Below are 22,032 nucleotides of genomic sequence, written 5' to 3'. Positions count from 1 at the left end.
GAATCAAATTATATTATAATTATTATTAACTTGTCTGTATTACCAGTTTATGGGTCAGATTAGATATAATTACCTCCCTAACCTTGTATGTATATAACATATATTTTTATATAAAAATATATTTTCGGCATTAAAAAAAATAAGTTTTATTATTTGAGTGGGTTTAGGGCAATTCACAGTTCATTATACAAAAATCCACGGATTAAAACGGCTAATATTCTCTTGAAACCCTGTAGAGATATTCTGTGAATATATAGATTGCACTTTTAAAATGCTTGGAGCTTTTTAAACCATGGTTCGATCAAATATTTAGGTTATTTCAACCCAACGTTTTGGTTTGTCAATATCCGACCAAAGCACGGGTAAAACACCCCAGTATTATTTGAGTGTTTTTTGTCATATTTACACATTGTGTAACATGAATTCTATCATGCAGAACCGAAACATGCATTCAAAAGCATTGCTAGATGTTATGAACGCGCAGGTAATGAACGCGCATCGGTGTTGCGCAGAGGCGTGCTTTTTCAGATTTTGTAGCAGGCAGCGCGCATACGGCTTTGATTAGCGCTTGCCCTCTCCAGCTCTCCACTCAGAACGCGCAATGAGGAAATAGCTCGTCTGGTCGCTGACAGAGACCCGGTTTTCCCGCAAAGATAAATGACCCAAAGTATTAAAGTTTAACACTTTGACAAAACCCACCTGATCTGGAGGATTAATGCAATGAAAAATCCATCTGCGCTCGACTCCATGGAGAGTAATGGCCTCGCGCTGGGAAGGTCAAACAATATTTAGGATAAGTACATATCCAGTATATAGCGCTGAACTTTCCCAGGGTACGCACACTTAAATGACACCTACAGAGAGAGAAATGTAAAGTTAGAGAGAGCTACAATTGTCAAAGGACACAGTGATATTATTCTTTGTCAGCATTAAATACATTGACAATTTTGCAGTAGAAGTAATTGGAAAATGTTTAAAAATAAAAATGCTGTGGTTCGTTAAACATCGTGTTCTGTTGAGGTTACCAACCCTTTGTTTGCATCTGAACATTTTACATAAATACATACTTTTAACAAATACAATTGTTAGATTGTATTATATGGTTAAAACTCAATGGACACATTGAATCACATTATCAACATTTTTCATCTGTTAAGGAAATAATCATCATACTGTGTTTACTTTAATAATTAAATGAGGTAATAAATTGGTTACAGTATCTACTGTAGTGTACCCATACACAACATGAAGGATAATTATAGCCAAATAGGAAAACCCTATAAACACAAGCACAGTGCAAAACCGGTCCAGACCTGATTACACATAAGGGATTGGGGAGACTGGGGCTGCGTACATCCCAGATGGATCCCATAAATACAGTCCAATTGGAAATGGCAGATTAACTGCTCTGTCAGTGAGCACAAAAAGATAATTTTTCAAAACATCCCTGAGAAACAGACCCGACTAAACCTTCATTACCCCTCTGGTTTTGGACTTGGTTTGAAACAGAAACTATTTACTCCCTGGTAGTAAGTCATCTTATGGAGGAAAAAGAGCTCGTCCCTCATGGAACATTTCTCATTGAACACTGAAAGGGACTCTAGAAACGGGGTAAGAGCAAGTAAAACAAATATATTCTATTTATTTTATTTATTTATTCCATTCTATTCTATTATGTTTGAACACAGTGGGTTCAATTGTTGACAGATGACAGCAGTAAATATTATTATTGTTATTCATAAACACACAGACATACACGTTTACTTTAACATGTATCCAAATAGGGACACTCCATAGACTTCTATTGTTTTTTTACACAGTTTTAAACACTGTTACCTCACCATAACTCTAACCCTGAAAGAAAACCTTTTGGATTTGTACAAATAAAAAAGTGATTTAAACACACACACACACAGAATCCTTTGAGAGGATTTAAGCTGAAGTGAGTTAGTTTAGGAGTATTTTCTGTGAAAACATCCTAAACAAATCCAGCTACAGTTTGTAAAGAAAAAAACTTGTTGGTTTTATAGATATTTTTTCTCTTGCCTTATTTTTCCAACAATACAAATCCAATAAAGGAAAAGAGAAAAAATACCAGGGAAAGACGGGGACATGGATGTGTGATTGGAAAATAAAATAAAAAATCCCCTGAATGAGACAAAAAAAAAGTAGAGTGCCAGGGCCTCGGTCCTGCCATAATTTACAATGTCCCAGTCGCCCATAAATATCAGAAATAGGCTTATACTCAAAGCCATTCACAAGCGTCTGCCTCTGTGTGAGTGTGTATCCCAGCGGCTCGGGGTCACTGCACACACACAATTAGCCTTCAGCGGTATACAGCCTGCATTCAGGTAATGGAAAGGGAGGCATGTACAACGAGAAACACAAATTCAGCCCCATCACCGTGCTGACGGGAGCTGCTAACTTACCAGCGATATTTACTGCTTCACGTTTTGAAGCATGTGTGCTCTGGTGCGTTCCCGTCATCCTTTTAAGCGCCCAGGATTTGTTTTTGGTGGAGAGGAGGATAAATAACGGTAGATGACAATGCTTAAGGAGGATTTAAATCTCTACAGTAAATTTGTCAGAAAACAAGGCTTTCAACCCAATGCTGAAGGATCTGAGGGTGAAAATGCAGCAACGAGTGAACTCCAGACAGAATTTGTATTTACTATCACAATCCAGAGCAGCGGATTCTATCGTCAATACTGTAATTCAACATAACGTAGAAGTATATTAGACTAGTAGTTGTTCAGAAGTTATACTCACTTTCTCTCAACAGGCTGCAGGGTTTGCGGTTTCATGTCTAACAGAAAAAAGGAAAGTTTTAAAGTTAGTTTTAGGAAGTTAAAATCACAAACTTATGTATGGGTATATAACATTGATTATCAACAATATAACATCAGATATCACACCTCCGATAATAAGATTCGTGCATTGTACTATAATTTAAATGGAAATGTTTTGAGTTCATATCGAGATTGTCAATAATATTGACTTTTGAATATTGAGTTTGTGACATTGTTGACATCTCTTCTGAAACTCTACTGGAGTCGTTTGTGAGATTTCTGTCTCTTTCTCAGCAGGGAAATCTGAGACACAGATGAGACTTAAGCAAAAGCTTCCATTTTGCCATTAGATCTCATTGATGTCTACAAGAAATAACTCGAAACACGAAGATCTCATCAGTTATTAGTTTCCATTTTGATCAGCACTCCGCTCCTGCGATTCAAGAAAACTGTCAGTAGTATCTCACACGGCTCCGTTTGACATTTTATCTCACACTAAAGAGCAACAGCTGTTAGCACAGAGAAAGCGTTCAGGGTGAATCTGTTAAAAAAAGCATCTGTTTTCTCACATCTTAAATAATGTCTAATGAAATAAAGCAACGAATTAAACCACAGACAGACACAAAATCTAAAACAACGGAAAAGAAAAACATTATTCACAGCAGCTCAGCTGTTTAATGTGTTCCTATGATCTGAAAGACTTGAGTGTTTAACACTTCCAAACAATATTTCATGGTATTTGAATGTATTACTCTATAATCAAGTCCAACATCTTTGATGGGTCCCTCCAGCAGAGTCCTATCAACAGTTTTCAAGTCTTTTATCTGAACCTAAACCTCAGATAGAGAGCAGTCGTGTGTGTTCATAATCTCTCAGCTCAGCCATTCTTGAAAGTCGCAGTCTATTCATTGGTGCCGGGTCGGCTCTGCCCGTCTCCAGCAACACTCACATTACGGTGGCCGAGATTAAACGGTATGGAAACGAATAGGGACAAAGGCCCGTCAGCGTGTCACTGAGGCAGCCGGTATTGTCTCTATATGTATTGAACAGCACAGCCGTCAGGACCGCTGGCACAGTCATTCATCACAAACAAAGCGGCTTGTGTCAGAAACACAATACTGAATACATGAGTAGAGCTGCTCTGTGACAAACAGAACACCAGCGGCAGACCAGTGGAAGAACATTCACGTGTTACTACAGATGCTTCTTCTCTTACCATCTTCTCTTTCTTTGTCTGGTCTTTTCTTCATCTCTCTTCTCCATCAGGACACAGAATCATTGCCTTTTTTCCCTAAAAACTTTTCAGATTTGAAGATATTAATAATTTAAAATGTAACAATTTAATCCCTTTTAGGTTTTAATATTTATTGTTCTTCCCCTCGATTTTCTATGAACCCTAAAATAATATTTTTAGCACCTGATATATGAAAAAGATTTCTTTAATAAATGGAGATGTAATGTTTGTTTAATGTGACTCTTGCAATTAAACTGATTAAGAGTCCACCTTAGACACTTCTAACTCTCCACCAGTGACTAACAGGAGGCAAAAAAATACAGAAATTAATAAATAAATCCAAAAGCAATTTCAGATGCATTCATTGTTACAATATTTTAATGACAATTACACACACGCATTACGTCTATAATAGCATGTCGAACTGCCTTTCAATTATACTTGTTTAAAAAACATTTACAATGACATATTGTAATACTTTGAGACATAATAATCAGAATAATAACTCAGAATAATATTGAGACGGTGCTAAAAATCTGCATAATATTATAATTTCTTCAATTAGTATTATATTATTAATTTATATATTTTTTTCTATGGAGTAATTTAGGACCTGGACATCATATTCATTTAAAATAAACAGTAATTAGCCTATTTAATCTAAAAATATTCCAAAAATGTGTAATTAAAAACACCTTGAAATAATTATTAATTAGCGCTTTATGAATCAATACCAGACCGACAGATTTTAAATAGGTTAAAATATTATGGAAAACTCTATAATAGTACAATTGCTGTGAGCAATTTTTAAGGTCAAAATTGTGTATGAATGTGGTTCACCTTAAAGGGATAGTTCACCCAAAAATGAAAATTCTGTCATAACTTACTCCCATTCAGGCTGGTCCAAACCTGTATAAATTTCTTTGTTCCGATGAACACAGAGAAACATATTTGGAAGAATGTTAGAAATGTTCAATCCTGCGACTCAATACTGGACCATAGTAGGAATAAAAATATTGTAATTTTTTTGTTCCGTTGAACACAAAATAAGATATTTTTAAGGATTTAGGAAAACAAACAGTACTGGGGCACCTTTGACTACCATAACATTTTTCAGTCTATGGTAGTCAATGTCTCGGAACTGAAAATGACTTACAATCTTCAGAATATCTTTCTCTTTGTTCACCAGAACAAAGTATATCACACAGGTATGAAATTACACGAGGTTAAGCAAATTATGACAGAATTTTCAGATTTGGGTGAACGATCCCTTTAAATCCACGATCCCTTTAAATGCACCTCATTGCTGCTCGTCTCCTGAGCACTGGCTGAGTCAGCAGCACATTTTTAATTACAGATCTGCTCTGGACTGAAAGACCACCACACACACGCACGCACGTACACACACATACTCACCTGGGACAGAAACTATGGGGAGAAAAGCAATAACGTGTTCAATAGAGAGCAATAAACTTGAAGTGTGTCTCTTCCACAGCTTTATCTGTTTATCCGACACAAAACAGAGAGGAACTCATATTGTACATCATTATAGTGTATTACAGTAATCACATTTACAGCTACAATCCTACAAAACCTGATATTAAGGCCTAGAACTCAAAATGTCATTATTTGCGGCATAATCACAATCTTCAATAAGAAATTCATTAAAAATGTATATAATAATAAAAGATTTGAGTCATGCGCGGAATGAATTGGGCACCGCAGATTGAATTTTCTTTGTTTTAAGCTTTTCTGTTGTTGACAGGATTCATAAATGTGCTTCTTAAATCGAATAGTCTTTGCACTCTCATCATTTACAGGATGAAACTTCACGAATCTTCTTCTTCAACGTATACAACTCAAAATGTTTTCATTATTCGCTCTTCAACAATAATTGGTGAGCTTGATTTGACAGATATATTACATTATAAATAGTAAAAACACTTTAGTGTTTAGAAAGACAATTGTAGAAGATGAAGATCAGTGAATTGAAAAGTGTCAAGTACCCCCCATTATGAACAACGCAATGTGGTTCATCAGAGTTGCACAATGCACATATATAAGCCGTTCTTCCATAAGCCTCCATATCCATAGAGAAACAGCTTTGAAACCGCACCAGAAATCTATTAATAACTCCATAACCAGTCCTTCGGTGAGATAAGGGGTCATAAATTATGAGACAACAACCACGGTCTATATTAATCTTTCAAAAAAGACCCCAAGGAATATTGGAGATCATGTCCCATAACAGGCAGACAATGATGCCATTGTGTGTGCGAGTCTGCTGCGAGCTCATTTAGAAGTCTGGGTGACTCTCCCCTGAGATCGGCCACCTCTCGACAACCCGTTCCCTGCATTTAGTTTTAATTAACCTCCGTTAGATACTGGGCTGTAGCTGGAGCTTGTCGGTGGCAGAAAGGTTAATGATTTTCATGGGCTCAGGGACAGAGAAGAGAGGGCAGATCAATGCAACTCAATTCCCTACACAGCTCGCTCTCATAATCTCATCTCAGCCCGACTGTCTTAGGGAGAGAGAGCGAGTGAGAGAGAGAGGATGTGCGAGATTTAAATGTATCTATAGCTATATTTTCTTCATTTATTGACTTAAATTGTTAAACAGTACAATTAAATAAGTAAACGGATAGAATTAAGCAAATTATAATTGCTTTGGATGTTAATGCATTTTCTAACTCAATCCCTAAATCTAAAATACAACTTCTGTCTTTTTATAGTTAATGGGCATTTTCGTACTTAAAGTTGTACCTTTAAGGGCATGCAATATTACATTTGGTTGTATCCAGAGGTGTAATACTTCAAGTATACCGTGTAAAACGGATCAAGTATCTATAGGTTTTTACTAGTGTTTTTACTTTGGAAATATTTTACCTCCATACATTATAAAGCATGGCATTTATCAAACTTTTTACTCAACTACACTTGAAACATACACTGCAATTTTTACATTCAAGAAAGTACATTCAAAGTCAAAGTACTTTCTTATTTATAAGTAATTTACTAAAAAATCTTTTTACTTTAGTAAAAGTAAGATAGTAGATTTAATGTAAAAACGTGAAAAAAAATATTGTATGAAATGTAGTGCGGTAAACTTTAAGTACTGTATATATGCTTCATAATGTAGTGAAGTAGAATTTTCCACAAGTAAAAAACACTCCATAAATGTACTCCATAAATGTACTGGAGTAAAATACTCAAGTACTATTTATACACCTCTGGTTGTATGGTGTCTATGTAATTTTTTTATTTAGAGAGTTTTTTCTTCTCAAAGTATAATTAGGTTTGAAACAGTATAGCTAGGTCTGTTAATGCCATTTAAGCTTACGCTTTAAATAAATAAAATGCTATGAATTTAAAATGCAGTGCCATGTTAACACACAGGCATTCACATCATTCTATAAATGCAGTCGCTCCAGTATACAATGAAATAAAGACTGTTGCGACTATCTGGCCAATGCATCTCAGTTCTCCTGCGGTAACGTCACCACTTCTCGGTATTTCAGCGTGATACTCAGATTCAAGACTCATGTGGAGTTTCCTGGCAGAAAACTGAGTAGGCCAACCAAGTTTCAATGTGCTTTCTGTCTCCTTATCTTTTTCTCTTACATTTTCACTGTCTTAGGCTGACCTGAGTGATTTACTAGGTTAAAATCGTTTACTATGTTAGATTGATGCTCAAACACCAGTTGGACAGGCAGAGTTAGAACTATGCATTTATATGGGAAAATTACAGTTTGTTTCTCACCTTGGTGATGTTTTTGGACTCAAAGCTGGTCACTGGACACAGAAGAAGTAGAGTCTTCTAAAAGAAAAAATTTAAAGTTGAAAAAGAATCATAAATAAATGTAATGAATTGTGAAATAAAGGAGAATATAAAACCATGGTTTCTATCATTTCCAAACAGTGACAAACAGTGTATAGTTTCAGTATGTCTCTTGGTTTCTCGGTTGGTCGAGAAGTATTTTTAAAGGTGTTATTTGTGACTTTTTTGTAAAAACATAAACAAAAAAGTTAAAGGGATAGTACACACCAAATGCAAATTCTGTCATCATTTTCTCCCACTCAGATTGTTCCAAACCCGTATACATTTCTTTGTTCTGCTGAACACAAAGGAAGATATTTGGAAGAATGTCAGTAACCAAACAGATCTCTTTACCCATTGATTCCCATAGTATTTATTTCCCCTACAATGGCAGTAAATGGGGGATATATCTGATTGTTTACTTACAATCTTCCAAAAAATGTCAACAGAATTTTTACTTATACAGATTGGATTAACCAGAGTCAGTGGAATTATAATTTTGGGTGTATTATCTCTTTAAGCATGAACATCAAGCGTTTAAACACCCTAATTCACAACAATGAGCATGTAATAATAAAACAATATATTTATAATTTGAACAGTCATGAGTTTAGTCAACAGGTTTATGTGATAAACACAGGTACAGTAGGTAAAGTAACCTGCGCTTTTACATTTTAAACAGAGATGGCGATAGAGAGCCAAATCACATTAACACAAACATATAAAAGTGAGGTCAAAGCTGTCAATGAATGCGGTAAGATCTCTGGAGGCAAATCGGGACTAAAAAAAATTTGCTCATAAACTACCGCATGGCAACCTAAGATAAAATAATTGTCTGTGAATGTCAAAAATAAGGTCGAAATTTGATGATCAATGAACAATACAGTGTCAGTTAAAACCTCGGTGCTCAAAGGGCCGATAGAGTTTTCTTCAAACGTCTGTGCCATTTAATGTGTTATTATTCAAGATAGCTGCCATAAACACACCGACAGTATGTGCAACATTAAGTTGCTTAGCAAACTGCCAGTTGACCTAAACTGGGAAAATACTGACGGCTATAATTGATGATGTAACTAAATACACGTGCCTTATGATTGTGAAATCCAGCCTCTGCGTTCACATACTTGCAAAGATCATGTCTCTCCAAAAGCGATAATAGCCGTGCAGGCCTGTTGAATTGTGGGTAAAGTCTAAGGTACGTTCAGCTGATGTCACGCTGTGACATGTGCTGGTAAATGATTCCCATTCTCCTCTCTAGTGAAGTCATCACTCCAAAATGAAGCCGTTGAAAGACACGATGCGAAATAAGTGAGCAAGCCTGTCTGAGACATTCAAGGGCGGACGAAGAGCACGTCAACCGTGATATGAGACTCACGCTGTGCTCTGCTCACATTTGGCGGCCTTCGTCAGAAGCAAAGCTCTCCCTTTCCTTTTCCCCAATTTATATCGCTTGGATCTGTGCGCAGAAGGCATCAATCTCCGTTTGGTGCGGCTGTATGACATCACCGCAGATCTCTGGCAGAGCCGTGTGTGCCGAGAGATAAATACAGTCTGTTTTCCTTCCATCTTCATCCGTGAGAGTTCCTGCTTTATCACCGCACGCTCATCAGGCGGTGCCCGGGGTCACGCCGGTCTGCCGCGGCCTCTCTCCTCTGGCTTCTCTTTCTTTTGCTCTCCAGGATGTCTGCGGTGAGACTCGATCACACGGACTGACAGATAGCAGTTGTGCATTTTGGAAGCACAGGCTTCATGTCCAGAAAAGCTGAAACACAAACGGTGACAAATGAGCGTGTACATTTTCAAATAAATGTGCACTGATCGCATTTGCATAAAAATGTGCGCATTAAATCACGTTGCTTGACAGCATTGTCGTTTTTTACCAATGGAGGATTTTAAGGAATCACTTAAATTTACAGAACGTTTTTTTTTAGATGTTTTAGGACTCTTTCTATGAATCTAGATTTTAATTTCCAAAGAACAATAAACAAAACAAAAATTCTGTCTTCGTTTACTCCAAATCTGAATACATGTCATTGTTCTGATGAATATATTTAAAAGAATCTTGTAACCTAACAGATCTTGGCCACCATTGACTGCCATAGCAGGAAAAATACAACGGTAGTCAACGGTGTGCCACAGAACGGTTTGCTTTGCTACATTCTTCAAAATATTGTATTTTGTGTTCAACAGAACAGCAATTTTTCCAACTATTGTAGTCAATGGAGACCAAGAACTGTTTGGTTACAAGCATTCTTCCAGATATCTTCCTCTGTGTTCATCAGAACTAAGACATTTATACAGATTTGGAACAACTCGAGGGTGAGTGAATGAAGACAGAATTTCCATTTTTGGGTGAACTGTTCCTTTAAGACCTCTCATTTTTAACCCGTTTATAACTTAAAAAAGCATCTAAAGACAAAACACATTAATGCAGAAAACAGACAAAACAGATGCCGCTCCACGGCCAAAGACGCCCGTCTGAATGTCTACGTAGATCAATAACTGAAAAACAGTGCAGATGTGAAGCCCTAAATCCATTTTAGACCGATTGGCAAAAACGATTATTTCAAATCTGCAGTTTGTCTATCATGCGATGTTCCTATCTGCCTTCAGCCAGCACCCAACCACCACCTCAAAGTACTTCTTACAGGTGGACAACAGGAGGAATCGCTTTTATTTTCTCTCTTAGGAAGAAAACATCTGGTTTACCTCCGTACCCTCCCCCGAATCCTCCTCTGCCAATCACATTTCAGCACCCGTAGGAGTGACAGCGCTGATCTGCGTTTGAACTTCAGGAGTCTGAGGGACGTCTTCTACACATACCAGGAGCTCAATGTAATTCACTCCGTCGTGAAGCCTCGCATTAGAGCATCGCTGATGTCGGCCTCTGTTGACATGCGGAGCCATGCGATAATAATTATCGCTCCTCCTTTGCTGCTGTTAACGGAGAAAACACACAAGAAGGTAATGTGATGCATAACTAACATTCTTGAAGAGTATTGTGAGAATCACAAATCTTGGGAAAGACCGGCGTGGGAAGTGATGTTGAATCATGCGAAGCCAAAATCTACTTTCAGTGCGAGTCAAACACTTGAATGCAGGGAGTTTATAAAGCAATAAAACCCGTTAATGCATGAGATTAAACACGTGTTCACATGAAGAGACAAACAAACATAATACAATAATCAACTTTCTGAAATAAAATTTCGAGTAGTCAGTACATTTTTTATTTCCAAACATACTGTACACACACATACATACATCTGCGGAAAAGATTAAAATACAGTTCCACATTTTAATTAAATCATTATTACTACATGTATTGTGGTCATTCCAGTCAAATGTCTGTTGAATTTCAACTAAATCAAACCTCAGGAGTGACAGCAATGTTAAAGACTGAGAGCATATGACAAGACACATGAAAACTGTGATAAAATTCCAACATGAAAAAATGTTTCTAAATGTTTCTAATGTTTCTGTAATGTTCCTAAATACATGTAGAAATATTACTGTTGTGTTGCTTAAAAGTGATTATGAACTTGTTTTCTCTGAAAAAATAAAAATCATCTTTTCTGTTCATTTCACCTGTTTCTCCAGTTTTCATTTTCTGCAAATAAATGCAAACAGAAACAATATTGTTGAAAATGTATATTTGAAATTTAGGAGAAATATTGGAAGTAGTTGAACAGAATGAATGAAAACAGAACAGAATGACAGAATGAAACAAAAATAAAAAATTATCAACTTAACACCTATTAATAGTATATTTAGATTTGTTTTTATATGCTCTCTTTTTATCAGCAGCTGTATATAATGGGTAAAATAATAAAATAAAAAAGAATCAACAGAAATAAGCATGGCAACACGTTAATTAACGTTTGTGTGTAATGCATTATGTATCATAAACCAACACTTTTTACAGTATTATGTTAAGTTAATTTAAATACACTACTGTTTGTAGTTTAAAAAGTAGAATATATATTTAATTATAAAGCAATTAAATTCATCTGAAATTGCTCCTTTAAACAGCCATAATGTAGACTAGTTTATTAATTGTTCCTAATCATTTACAGTACAGCTTGTTTTACCTTTTGAGTTTTCAAGACTGATAAAAGTTAAACTACTCTACTATAAATGAAGAAGAATAAAAATAGCTTCGCCATCACTGTAACAAAACAGGTTTGTAGATGTTTAGGTCTGTGTGTGCAGGTTTATAAACAGGAAGTGCAGGGCCTGCAGTAACTAATGGATCTCAAAAGAGCTTTTAGAGTGAGGAGAGGTAAAGAGAGAGTAAAATGCACTGAACTTCTGACCTAAAAACTCTTAACCTCTGACCCCCAGGCCTTCAACAACTCCACAGCACACGCTTACCAGGAGACGATGTCGCACACAAACTCACACACACACAGGTTTGTTGTGGTGTCTTTGTGGGGACTTGCCAAAGACTAATATTGATTTTATGCAGAATAGTTATTTCGGTCTCCTACCCCAAACCACACCCCAAAACCTAACCATCTCAGTAATCTTTTTGCATTTTTACATGTTTAAGTAAGCATGAACAATCAGGTCAATTGCCAAACCGGCACACATACACAAGATTTCCCTCATGAATCTTCTTATCTCTGCACGCACGCAAACACACAGAGGCACACATACACACTCTTCCACTTTCTTATTTAACACACATGGAACGGAGAGTCGGTAACAGAGACAAATGTGTTCCCTGATTACAATTAACTACACCCGGCGCTGGACTGCACTCTGTCTTTCCCATGCTGTTCTCATTCTCCTGAAGCATGTGATGGGAAGAGTTTAGAGCGAAGCGAGAGGTGAGGAGAGGAGTACGTCCCTCCACTTCCCCTGGAACCCTTGACAGGCCACACTAACTGGATCTGAGTTATGTGCAGTTGGGTGATGTGTTTGTTTAACCATCTGGTAGCAACTCCTGCCTTTCTTCTGGTGATGTAGAGACTGCAAACGGACACGTTTCATACACGCACACGCACACGGTGATGACACAACGCTTCACACACACTCACGTACAGCTTGACGTACTGATTAGAGTTCACGATTTACGAGGGAAAAACGCAAACACTAACAGAAAGAAATGAAAGATGAAAAATCAAAACATATCCAACAGTTGCATGATCGCTGACTCAACGGCGTATGCTGTATACATGCTGTCATGTCACTACATGTTGTTTTAATTAACTCTAATTTATAGGTATTGATTACATTGTTTATTGCTAAAACAACTTTTTTTAAATGACAAGAATAGTAATTAAGGACTTTTTTATATTTATATTTTAAGTCCCTTTCTCAAAGTACAGCATTGGCCAAAAGTGATGTTCACCCTAAAATAAATTACTAAAGAAATTAGAAAGAATGATTATATATATATATATATATATATATATATATATATATATATACCCACATATATACACACATTTTTGAAAAGAAAGCTCAGTTTTGGACTAACGTGATGCAAAACGTGATGAACTGGGTTCATGATACAATAGTTTAATGATATTGTCAACAAAATGTTTAAACAACATAGCAGATTTATTTCAAAATAACTATTTAAACCTTTCTCTTTGAAATAACATTTATTTCCAAAACATGAACAATTCTGATGTACATTCAACTGTACTTTCAATATGTTTTAAACCTTTAGTACATCACTTAAAAACAAAATAAGTCTAAGCCACTTAGAAATAAAACAGATTTTTATCGCAAATTATTTTTTATGTTGACATGACAGGAATTAAAACAATACATCTTTGTTTAACATTTATGACAAATGTCATCGCTATTAATCACACATAACATTAATGTTTGTTAAATAAACTTTTACATTCTCATAATTTCACATTTAATCTCCAAATGAATGTAAACAACAGATTTCTTTAACAGCATCATTTTATGAATGAAAGCAGACATTCTGATATTAGAACTGCATCTGATGTCTCTAATAATTTAATTTAATTTATTTATTTTTGTAACATTAAATATAGCCATTCAACGGTATAATTGAGAGCTATCATGTCTAACAGGTTGGAAATATATCATTAATGTTAAATTAATTCCAAAACAAATACATGAGAATTCCCATTAAAGCTACAAAACACATCCAAAAGCACTTTCATTTCAGCACGTTTTGTTCATTCAAGCACAAAAGATAACATTATACTGGTGTACTGTCTGACAGATTCGGACAGAGATTCACTGACGCAGCCTTTAGGACTGGACCGCTGTTGCGTTGCGTTTTGCCACGTCCCACAACTAGAAGATGTCCATCTACACTGAAAGCGTCAAAGCAACTGTTTCAAAACACGCGGACGTGGTTTAACACGAATAAGAGCGTGACAATGTAACGCTAGACAAATGTACGATGTATCGTGACAGCCCTCATTAGAATAACACACAGATATTTCCTGGTGCACTGTAGTTTGGCCTTTAAATAACCAAGTTTAGTTATGAAAAGCAAATCCTGTACAAGTATTCCCTCTGGCCACTGCTGTAAATATTTTAATCTATATTTTTTAAATTTACATTTCATTTGCCAGCTGAAAATCTCCCTACAAAATGCAACTCTTCACCTCAAGAAGCTTTATGATTTGATGTATCATTCATGTCCGTAGCACATAAACATTACAGGATGAGTCACGTGTTTAATCCTGGAGTCAGCAATAAGAAAAGTTTGCTTTAGCAGGCACTACAGAAGTCAATAAAAAAACTAATGAATTAAAATACAAAACTTGAATGTAAAGCATGAAATCACCGACACTTCTGTATTTCCTTGCTATAGTCACTTATTTCTGTAGAAAGATATTTGTTTTCTCCAATTTCATTTGGGAATGGTCTCTAACCGTGTTACAGCTCGTATTGGATGACAGACACATAGTTCTGCAGTAATGACTGCGCTCTTAATAAAAATCCTCCCTTTAATTTCATACTCTTGAATTATTGACAAGCTTCTTTATCCTCAGCTGCACACACAGATGCCCTTAATTCCTCACTGTCACATCATGTTCATTTCATGTGGATTGAGAGAATAGCCTGACATGAAAAACTGATTTTATGTATTTTATCTAAGATTAAACAACCATATCAAAGCATAGTAAATAATTAGTAAATAAATAGTAAGTAAATAAATGCATTTATAAAAAAATTAAAGTTAATATTAAAAAATAAATAAACACAGATACATTCTCTTGGCCTCATCTCGGATAGCACCCAGCGGTTGCTTTAAAAAAAACTCAAGACACTTCAATATCATTATACGACAAGTCTCCACTGATACAGATGTATCGTTTCTTGTACAATTTAATTCACAAAAAAGTCTGAACGGAACCATTTGAAATCCCAAAGACATCAATACGGCTCTCCATCATGTACTTCAAGCATCCAATAGAAAGGAAAAACCTCAACACGAGACATTGACCGTTCTGCTCGGTTTCTACGGTCCAAATCGATGAAAGCTTTTCTCTAACAGTGCCAACAGAGTCAAAACTCATGGCTGGCTTCTTTCCCACATTCTGTATATTTGGATGAAATGTCATACGGGTTGTAGCTGTTGAGAGTTTGAAGCAGTTGCTAACCGCTCTCGTGCAGCACTGAAAACTGTGCGCCTCTGTTGGCATTTAGTTTGTTTTTACACAACACTGACTTACGCGTAACTACTGCTACCACTGTGTAATGTCAGCACAAGAGATCTGGTTCGGGGTCAGTTGATGCTTAAAGATTCTGTGAGAGGGCAAACATAAAACTATATCAACTTGTGGGACAGAAAATAACAGGAAAAATATTGACACAAGCAGCAGTTCCAGACATGATGCTGATGTGTTCTGGGTAGTTTCTTATCGGCCAAAATTAAGAGTCTAACCTTTGATAGAGTCCATAGATACACCTCAGGGGCCTCATTTATAAAACATGCACATGCACAGATTTGATCATAATGCATGTGTATTTAAAAATCCAAGGCAACGTTCATATTTATAACGGTCTTTGACGTGGAAAGGGGTTTATGGGACATTTGCCAACCATGTACTGCAGCAAGTGATTCTTTTGCTTGCCAAACTTCATGATATCTTCTAAAATGTAAATGGTCTGTTTGCAGCATCTATCGCTGCAGGGAATGTGTTTGTGTGTGTTAGTGAATTGACGCTCTCTCCAGTTCAAAGGTTAATGAAGGATTATTTCCTCTCTCCCAGCAGCCCGTGTGTTCTCCCATGCTCAAGTTGTCGGTAAAGAAACAAAGAAAAAATACCTGAAACACTTCTAAACTATAGAGGAGTGGTTCTCAACTCTGGCCCGCGAGATCCATTTTCCTGCCGAGTTTAGCCCCAATGCTGATATAAAACACCTGAAAAAGCTAACCAGCGTCTTTAGAATAGATGAATTCAACTTAATGTTGCGCAAGTATATTATCTTATGGCATTTAAGTACCACAACAGCGATTCAACTGTAGATCACTCGCTACGCATTTGAATCGCTCTCGCGGTACTTTAATGTGATATGCCAAACAGTCTGCGCAGCCCTTAATGCATATGTTCCTGAAGTCAAAGATTAGCCTCTTCAGGTGTTTTATCAGAGTTGGGGCTAAACTCCGCAGGAAAGTGGATCTCGCAGCCCAGAGTTGAGAAACACTGCTATAGACGGTTTCATTGGACAGACACACGCGCTGACCCGATGTTACTTCCAGTCTGTTTGGTTATAATATAAAACATTTTTTTTGTTTTTTAAATGACCAGTCTGTTGTTTTTTTAGAGGATCTTTTGACAGACGTGCAATATAATATACATAACTAGAGGTGTACGTTACATAATGAAAAGTTATGCTTGGATTACCTTAGAATTAGCTATTTCTTTCATGCATCGAAAGTTGTTGACATGTAGCGAAAACATTTGAATCCACTCTTGGTTTACAGGACATAGTGCTTTGAAAGGGAGGGGGGAATGAACGGTTGGTTGCAATTCGCAACCTCTGCAACAAAATAATGACACACAGCACCTTTAATGTAAATTAATATTAATTTATGTTAGCATTTTATAGTATATTAATTGTATTAAATTACATTAGAACTACTCGATTCGGAAAAGTGCTAACTTTAGCCTGCTAACACTGACATTATAATCCCACCCTCCATGCGATTCGCTGTCCAAAGCCACACCTCCTCCAAGCACATGAATGTATTTTGTAAATCCACGTAACAAATTACAAACTAAATCCATTAAATTCATCTCGAAGCATGTACACACCTGTCCAAAAGAGCAACCATGGTGTTGTCTTTCAGACCCTTTGTCTGTCCACATCGTGTAAAATCTGAACCGATATTAATTCAAGTTTTCCTTGTTAATTATCCAGAAATTTTTCGTCACTGCTTTTTCAAAAACTGACTCTCACTCTATAGATTTACTTTTTGTCGGTTCCGCAGGAAAGTATGATTGTTGCTGATTGTCCGCCATCCTCACTACATTGACTGATGATGTATGATGTCTTTGTGAACAGGGTGCGCAGTGGTATGGACAATACGTTGGCCGAAAATGTACACATGAGCAGTCACAACTTTCAACCAGAACATTTTGATTGGGCAAACGTTTTTTATCCTATGCCTTTCACAGACAACATATAATAATACAAATATAATTGCTATCAGGATGTAAAGAGATTTCCAACCAACATGACAAAAAATTCTGTAAAGGATCACCCACCCTGCCTTTAAGTTGTAGCCACATAAAGGCTTGTTAATGTTATTGCTGCTGAAGCTTTCTTGTGCAAAAGTATTCAAAAAATTAATGTCTGTCCAAAACATTAGTATGGTGAATTTGTTTTGGAAACACCTGGATAGTATATATATAAGGATAGATTTAACAGTATGGATTGGATGGACCCTTTTCTATCCCAAAAGGCCACAGGAGCTGTGCCACAATTTAAAAAAAATTATAGTGAGTAATACAAATAACTTCTGCAGCCAACTTATCAAGACCGGAGTAAATCATTTTCGCGTTATTGTTAGTACGTCAACAAACATGTTCAGGTCACGTGACGACAAAACATGGCGGATATAAAATGGCAGGAACTTTTTATTTTATTATTATTCTTATTTAAGTTATAAAACACAATAAGTTAAAAACATAATTGTCACATACAGTACGTGATTTTAAACGTAAATTTGAGTTTGAGTTCACTCAGCTCAGCACCGTGACTCACTCTTGAGTGTGACGTCATAACGCACATCAATTAGCATTGCGCCAAGTGAAGATAAACACGAGTTTGTGTCTAAGAGTAATATCTCATAATCTGATCAAATGACATCTTCAGATCACAATTTCAATTCACCTCGATAAGATTAAATGGCTGTAACTGCATAAAGAAATTGAATGAACTTGACTTACTTTTCACACCTCTCCAACTGTAGGATATATTTATAAGGGCCATTTTTTGGGATTTGCGAGCCATTTATCATGGAGTTCCATTTTTAACGCTGAAATAATAAATTTTCTTCTTCACATCTAACGTTAAATCATATTTGACCTTGACCATTTCCACATCAAGCCTTTTGAAAGCGGCGTTCAATCGGGTGGGTTAGTACTCCGATTTCTTGCGATATAAAGTGAAAGAGTGTTGCTTTACCCCTGCAGAGGGAACAGCTTTGAAACACATTACCGTGTGAGACGGTCTGTGTGACTGACCTTTCCTCTCTCACTCTCCTGACCTCGGGCGTCTCTCTCTCTCTCTTCTCTGGCAGACCTCAGATTCACACATGCAGAGTTCAGCCCGTATTCGGTTTCACTCCGGTCCAGGTGCGGGCGGCTGGACTCGCCGCGAGTCGTCCCAACATTCAGACCCTTAACACGGAGCGGGATTTTTACAGCCCGGGTTTAATACTTGTTTTACATTTTTTGTCAGCAAAATGACGATTAAATCCGTATCTCCGAAGATTTCCCACCACGGAGATAAAGGGTGTTTAAAATCACGTCAATTCGGAGTGTATATAAAGCGGATATTACAAATAACTGACGAGGTTTATATGATAAACACATAACAATGTTAAAAATGCTCTTCCGCCAAACGATATAGTTCTTCAGAATATAAGAATGATCGCGCAGTAATACTGATGTGATGCGGTCACAGGTGTATTCTGCAATTCACATCGGTTTAAAACGTCGTTCAACCTGTAATAATCAACACCACCAGTTTATTAAATATGATTTTAAGCACTATATCAGCACAAAATCCTGCTTCTTATTCAAAACTACAATAGTGACAAGTGTAAATAGGACAGCACTGTATCAACTCCTGATAATATTAAGTCATGTTTATAATTAAATGAAGGTAACTATACAATGTAAAACTTTGCTGTAATTTCGAGTAACTTACTGTAGATGTACAATTTGGTTTTAAGCATAAACTAGTTAAAGTTTATACATTTTTCTTTCTTAAAACAAGACTAAATATCTTGGGTCACTTTTCTTGTTATGTAAATGTTTTGTAATTTAAAAAGTTTTAAATGTTTTTACAGAAAACAAGAGAGAAATGCTTAGGAAGAATGTCATTTTTTGCAGTGTTGCTGTGCGAATGTCATAGTCTCTTCTTGCTCATTTTTAATCTCAAAAGTTAAGTGTTGTAATTTTGAGTAAAGTAATTGAAAACAGTAATAATTGGAAAGAACATTAAGTAGTAATTCAATTTAATTAACTGGCAAACCTGCTGCAAAAACTACAGCAAAGTTTTAAAGTGTAGAATGCTCCTTTCTCTCAAGTCAGCACTGAAAAGCCTGGTACAATATGGCTCAAACTTAATATTGTTAACAGGTCTGCGTACATTTTCTCACAACCATATGACAGCAAATGTAAGTATTCCATGTTTTCATAGTCTGTTGTTTTTTGCAATACTTTGACTAAATACTTATGATAAAAATGGTTAAGTTGTGTTCCATATGTGTCTAGTGGTCGTGTTGAAATACTAAATATTCAAATGAATTTTTTTTTTAAAACTTCTGTCTTGTTTCGCTATTTTATTGGCTTTTGCATATTTGTGGCAATAGGCTTCAGAAAATGTACCGTGGCGTGGGCATCCATCCTTATAGTATTTTAGGAATTTTCGGCGAGTGAACCTTTTTGATTGAGACGCACGCACGATTCATTCTGAATTCACCAAGAGTCATCTGGTTTGGTGGGTTACATAATCTGCGATGTGTCTCAGCCATCAGAGGTCATTTTGCTCCACTTTGTCAGATAAAAAGAGAGTAAGTGATCAGCTGCCCTTAAACCGTTACTAATCATATCAGTTCAACTTTGGCTTTTTTGTTTATCTCTCCACCCACATTCCTCCTCAGTGTCCCCCCGATTCCACCTTCATTTGTGAGGCATAAACATTTGCCTGAACCGAGCACAGGGAGCTCATTTCTCAGCGCGCCGGTGGACAGTTGTCCTGTGGGTTAATAGCTCACTGAAGACCAGAATCAGAGCAGATGAAAGAAAGCAAAGGGCCTTCGTTTTCTCTCATTAATCATGCTTGTTTTCTTTTGGCTGATCTTTTCACCCAGCTTTAAGGACCTGTCCGCTCGGCTCTGGCTCGTCCGAGGTGCAAAGGGCCACCGGGGGCCTTTAGGAGCCTCTCGATCTCTCAGCTAGAGTATCCTCCAGGGGCCTGAATCAGACTACGCTTTAATGGTTTTTGTAATGGCAAATTATAAAGGCGCTATGAGGGGAAGATTAATCGGGGGTGGTCCGAGGGGTAGGAAAGCTCAGACTACGCAGTAACTTGAGACAGTGTAGCTCTGAAATATGAAGCGCGTTACCCTTGTGACAACGCCAACGTAGATATATAAACCTTGCGCAGCGTGTTTGTGTTGCCCGAGGGCAACGTGACCGCCTAAAAATCATTATCATTTATAATATTAACAAATTGTTTTGTCAGGTTTTTCAACGGCATCATCATTCCTGTGCTAATAGATTTTTTCGGAACTCAGTTAGCGGTTTTAAATTCCCATCTCCAGTCAAAGTTTGGCCTGTACATACAAACCTGCAATGAGACAAATTATGTACTGAATTTAATTACGATTATGCGAACGCTTTTAAAAGGGTTGTTTATTTAGATCAAAAAGATCTAAACGCAAAGTGCAAACCAGGGCCTGAAAAGGCAAAGTGCAAACCAGGGCCTGAAAAAAGGTAATTCCCTATTAGGTCAAACCTCATTATCTTCTATTCATTTTTTATTAGCTTTGCAGGTTTTTCAATTCTATTAAAATGTATTTTTTAGAAAATGGCTAATTGTTTAAAATGTGTTGTAGATCATTGATCTCAACAATTTAGAAAATATTTACAAAATAAGCAAGTTGCAGAAAACTGACATCCATCTATCCATCCATTTGAATGCTGTTTTTCTTCGGTGACACTTCTTTAAATAAAAAACCCTGTGTTGCCCCAGGTTTACCTGGAGCCCGAGCACTTGACCCTTCAGAACACAAAAAACACACAAAAACAGAAAAAGCAAACGAAATGGGAGGCCATTGGGAGTCCTCATATCTCATCTCTATTAACGGGTTTACTGGTGACCCCAGGGGTGCTCGTAAAAGTTAACGCCCAGGTTTCAGACCAAGTCCCCTCTGAAAGAATGAAAGAAATGGGTTAGTTTATGATTTGCCTTCAGGGTTTTACTGCATGTTTGACTAAAGTTCTCGTTTTAACAGACCCTGGTTCTAATTAGCCGAGCGGTGGCACCGCGGCCGGCTCCAAGACCTTCCTTTCTTCTCTGAGAGAGAAAGTGAGAGAGCGAGCGAGGGAGAGAGTGTAATTGACTGTTGATCTGGGAGGACACACACGGGTCAGGTTGGGAGGTGAAGGAGACCAGTATTCGCTGAGATATGCGGCTACTTTAGGAATGTAATGAACGGCTCCGCTCATAAAACGCTGGGCCCCGTATATCATATCTTTTCTAAACACATTTGTGGTGCAGAGGGTAAATCTGCGTTACCTCGGCCGCCAGGAATGCCTTCACGGAGAGCGCACATCATCGCAGATGAAACGAAAAAAGCTTTCTGCCCTGAAAGAGAGAGGTTTATCTCACAATGGGGGTCAGTGTTGTTTGGTTGCCATCATTCTTTAAAATATCGCCTTTTGTGTTCTGCAGGCGAAAGTCACATGATGACAGAATTTTCATATTTGGATGAACTATCCAGTATT

General features: G+C 37.0%; 1 protein-coding gene across 6 annotated transcripts in view; it reads right to left on the bottom strand.

Moving 5' to 3' along the window:
* lbx2 (ladybird homeobox 2) overlaps positions 1-18,857 on the bottom strand; it is a 28,648-nt gene extending 9,791 nt beyond the window's left edge. For 3 of the 6 annotated variants that reach the window (XM_056769907.1, XM_056769906.1, XM_056769910.1), the window contains exons 1-8: positions 18,538-18,857; positions 10,550-10,777; positions 8,965-9,602; positions 7,784-7,840; positions 5,440-5,524; positions 4,006-4,087; positions 2,770-2,806; positions 700-854 (exon numbers count right to left, since the gene is read on the bottom strand). The gene's annotated coding sequence lies outside the window, so the exon portion shown is untranslated. Of the gene's footprint in view, positions 1-699; positions 855-2,429; positions 2,489-2,769; positions 2,807-4,005; positions 4,088-5,439; positions 5,698-7,783; positions 7,841-8,964; positions 9,603-10,549; positions 10,778-18,537 lie in introns of those variants that run through there. The other 3 variants (XM_056769909.1, XM_056769912.1, XM_056769911.1) reach the window with 3 other exon arrangements.
* Positions 18,858-22,032: the final 3,175 nt, after the last annotated feature.

Source organism: Triplophysa dalaica, chromosome 16 (genome assembly GCF_015846415.1).
Source record: "Triplophysa dalaica isolate WHDGS20190420 chromosome 16, ASM1584641v1, whole genome shotgun sequence".
In the NCBI taxonomy this organism is placed as follows: domain Eukaryota; kingdom Metazoa; phylum Chordata; class Actinopteri; order Cypriniformes; family Nemacheilidae; genus Triplophysa; species Triplophysa dalaica.
This window is presented reverse-complemented; position numbering and strand designations above follow the sequence as displayed.